We start from the raw sequence: 3,322 nt of genomic DNA, 5'->3' as shown, positions 1-3,322 counted from the left end.
AGCCGGCTATCGGAATCGAACCGATGACCATCGCATTACAAATGCGATGCTCTAACCTCTGAGCTAAGCGGGCTCAAATAATAGAAATTTTGTATCCATAGGAATTCAGCAAACTATTACGATCTTATCTATTAACTATCTATTAGTTATTCATAATTACTATGAATTATTAATATGAATTATAGACTAGAATTTAGAAAAACTAGAATTTTAAATTTTAAATGCCATATTTATGCCATACATAATTTATGCCATATTTAATATAATCATATTTAATATAATGATATATAATAATATATAATAATATATAATAATGGTAGATTCAATCTAATATTCAATCTAATATTGATAGAATATAATAATTAAGAATAGAATAATATAATTCTATTTGATTATATTTTAATCATTCTATTTGATTATATTTTAATCATATTAAAAATGATATTTTAATTTAATCATATTTTAATTTAATCATATTAATATTTAATAACATTATATTTAATAATATTAAATTATAATAATATTATTATAATTTAATTCTAATTTTATTATAATTATAAAAATTATAAAAATAAATTATAAATATATTTATAATTTTTATAATTATTTATTATTTATCTCTATATTATATATTTTTATTTTATATTTATTTTATTATATGTTATCTTTATTCTATTAGTCTATTCTATTTAGTATTCTATTCTATTTAGTATTATATTCTATTTAGTATTATATATATAATTTAGTATTATATATATATTAGTATAATATTAGTATACTAAGTATAATATTACTATATTTTTTATTTTATATTTTTAGTATTTTTTAGTATATTTTTAGTATATTTTACATTTAAATTATATATAATTTTTTTTTTTTATATAGATATAGATATAGATTTAATTTAATAGATAGATTTAATTTTAATATAGATAGATAGATTTAATATAGATTTAATTTATTTATATTTAATATTTATTTATATTTAATATAGATTTAATATATATTTAATTTATTTATATTTAGTTTAGAATTATAAATAGAGTCTAATAATTAGATAATTATAGTGAAAATATTTTTATGCATTTATATATAATTTATATTTATATATAATTTATATATATATTATCATTATATAAATGATACGTTATAAGTCTAAATAATTAGAATGAAACTTTGTTTTTTAGACTAACTAATTCGAATTATCTTCGAAGTCGAAATAGAAATGAATGGAATAATTAGTTCTAGCTATTATGCTATCTATACTAGAAAATAAATAATTAATAATGAATAAATTTTAAAATGAATAAATTTTAATAATGAATAAATTCAATTTTCATTTTTATTTTTATTTTTTTAGTTATCTTATTATGGTTATATAGGATAGTCTAATAAAAGAATAAGAATAAAAATAAAATTAAAGAAAAAAGAAAAGATGCAACCCATAGAAATGAAATCCAGATCATAATGAGAGATGAGAGACTCCTTTCTTTTGTTTTCATTCATAAAGGCGGAAGCTAAGACGAAAAAAAAAAAAAAAATCGACCGTTCGAGTAAATTGCCTGAGAAAACTGAGAGTAAGGGGGGCATATATATGTTATGGAATATCCATCTATATTGAATTGCGAATACAGAAATGATAAAATATTTTCTGATTGGACCAAATAAATACGGGTCTCCGATAGAGACGAAAGAAGATAAACAAACAAGAAATAAAATAGGTAAAGACCCTTCGATATAAGAATCAGTATCTATATCTACTAAATTCAATACTAAATTCAACGGTTTTCGCATAAAAAGAAAGAAAATAAATAAATGAAAGAAAGGGGAAAGGAAGGGAAGGAGAAAGGGGGAAGGAAGTGCATCCTAATGAGATCCTAATCTCAAGACACAAAGGGGATATGGCGAAATTGGTAGACGCTACGGACTTAATTGGATTGGATTGAGCCTTGGTATGGAAACCTACTAAGTGATAACTTTCAAATTCAGAGAAACCCCGGAATGAAAAATGGGCAATCCTGAGCCAAATCCTATTATTTTACGAAAATAAACAAAGGTTCAACAAGCGAGAATAATAAAAAAGGGATAGGTGCAGAGACTCAATGGAAGCTATTCTAACAAATGGGGTTGACTGTTGGTAAAGGAATCCTTATATCGAAACTCCAGAAAGGATGCAAGATATACCTATATAAAATATAAAATAAATAGGTATACTAATGAAAAACCAAAAAAGACGACTCGAACCCGTATTTTTTTTATTTATATGCAAAATCAATTTATATGAAAAATAAAAAGAATTGTTGTGAATCGATTCCAAGTTGAAGAAAGAATCGAATAGAATATTCATTAATCAAATCATTCACTCCATAGTCTGATAAATCTTTTGAAAAACTGATTAATCGGACGAGAATAAAGATAGAGTCCCGTTCTACATGTCAATATCAATACCGACAACAATGAAATTTATAGTAAGAGGAAAATCCGTCGACTTTAAAAATCGTGAGGGTTCAAGTCCCTCTATCCCCAACCCCAAAAAGCCCGTTTGCTATCTATTTATTTTATCCTACCCTTTTTGTTAGTGGTTCAAAGTTCCTTATGTTTCTCATTCATCCTATTCTTTTCCATTTTACAAGCGTATCCTAGCAGAATTTTGTTCTCTTATCACAAGTCTTGTGATATGATATATTGTGATATATATATGATATACGTACAAATCAACACCCTTGAGCAAGGAATACCTATTTGAATGATTCATAATCCATATCATTACTCATACTGAAATTTACAAAGTCTTCCTTTTAAAGATCCAAGAAATTCCCCTTTTAATTTAATACTTTTTCGTTTTTTTTTTTGTTTTCATTTTTAAGTGACATAGACCCAAGTCATCTAGTATTATGAGGATAATGCGTCGGTAATGGTCGGGATAGCTCAGTTGGTAGAGCAGAGGACTGAAAATCCTCGTGTCACCAGTTCAAATCTGGTTCTCGGCGTATGATTAATTTGTATGAGTATCTACTCTACAAATTAATTGATATAGATCGACATAATACATACTTATCTAGCTAGCTATCTGGAAGTAAACCCTCTCTTTATTTATTTTTTTTTTTTTTTTTGTTTCTATTTTTTAGATGAGCAAAGAGTCTATTATAATTATAATGTAGTAAAAAAAATAAATAATGTAGTAAAAGAAAAAAATTTCATTATCTTTCCTCTTCTTTTTTATTTGTTCACGCTGTGGCTCCTCACATTCAAAAAGAATGTTAATACTTCATACATATTTAATTAAAAAAAAAGATTAAAATAGTTGGTTGAAAGGCCCAAC

General features: G+C 24.1%; 2 non-coding genes across 2 annotated transcripts; one reads left to right on the top strand and one right to left on the bottom strand.

Moving 5' to 3' along the window:
- On the bottom strand, window positions 1–73 carry TRNAT-UGU (transfer RNA threonine (anticodon UGU)). The gene has a single exon. It is a non-coding gene; the product is annotated as a tRNA-Thr (tRNA).
- A 2,844-nt stretch (window positions 74–2,917) lies between these two features.
- Window positions 2,918–2,990, top strand: TRNAF-GAA (transfer RNA phenylalanine (anticodon GAA)). The gene has a single exon. It is a non-coding gene; the product is annotated as a tRNA-Phe (tRNA).
- The last annotated feature ends 332 nt before the right edge of the window (window positions 2,991–3,322 follow it).

This window comes from Durio zibethinus, unplaced genomic scaffold (assembly GCF_047325235.1).
Source record: "Durio zibethinus cultivar Kanyao isolate XHJ-2024 unplaced genomic scaffold, ASM4732523v1 HiC_scaffold_134, whole genome shotgun sequence".
NCBI lineage: Eukaryota > Viridiplantae > Streptophyta > Magnoliopsida > Malvales > Malvaceae > Durio > Durio zibethinus.
This window is presented reverse-complemented; position numbering and strand designations above follow the sequence as displayed.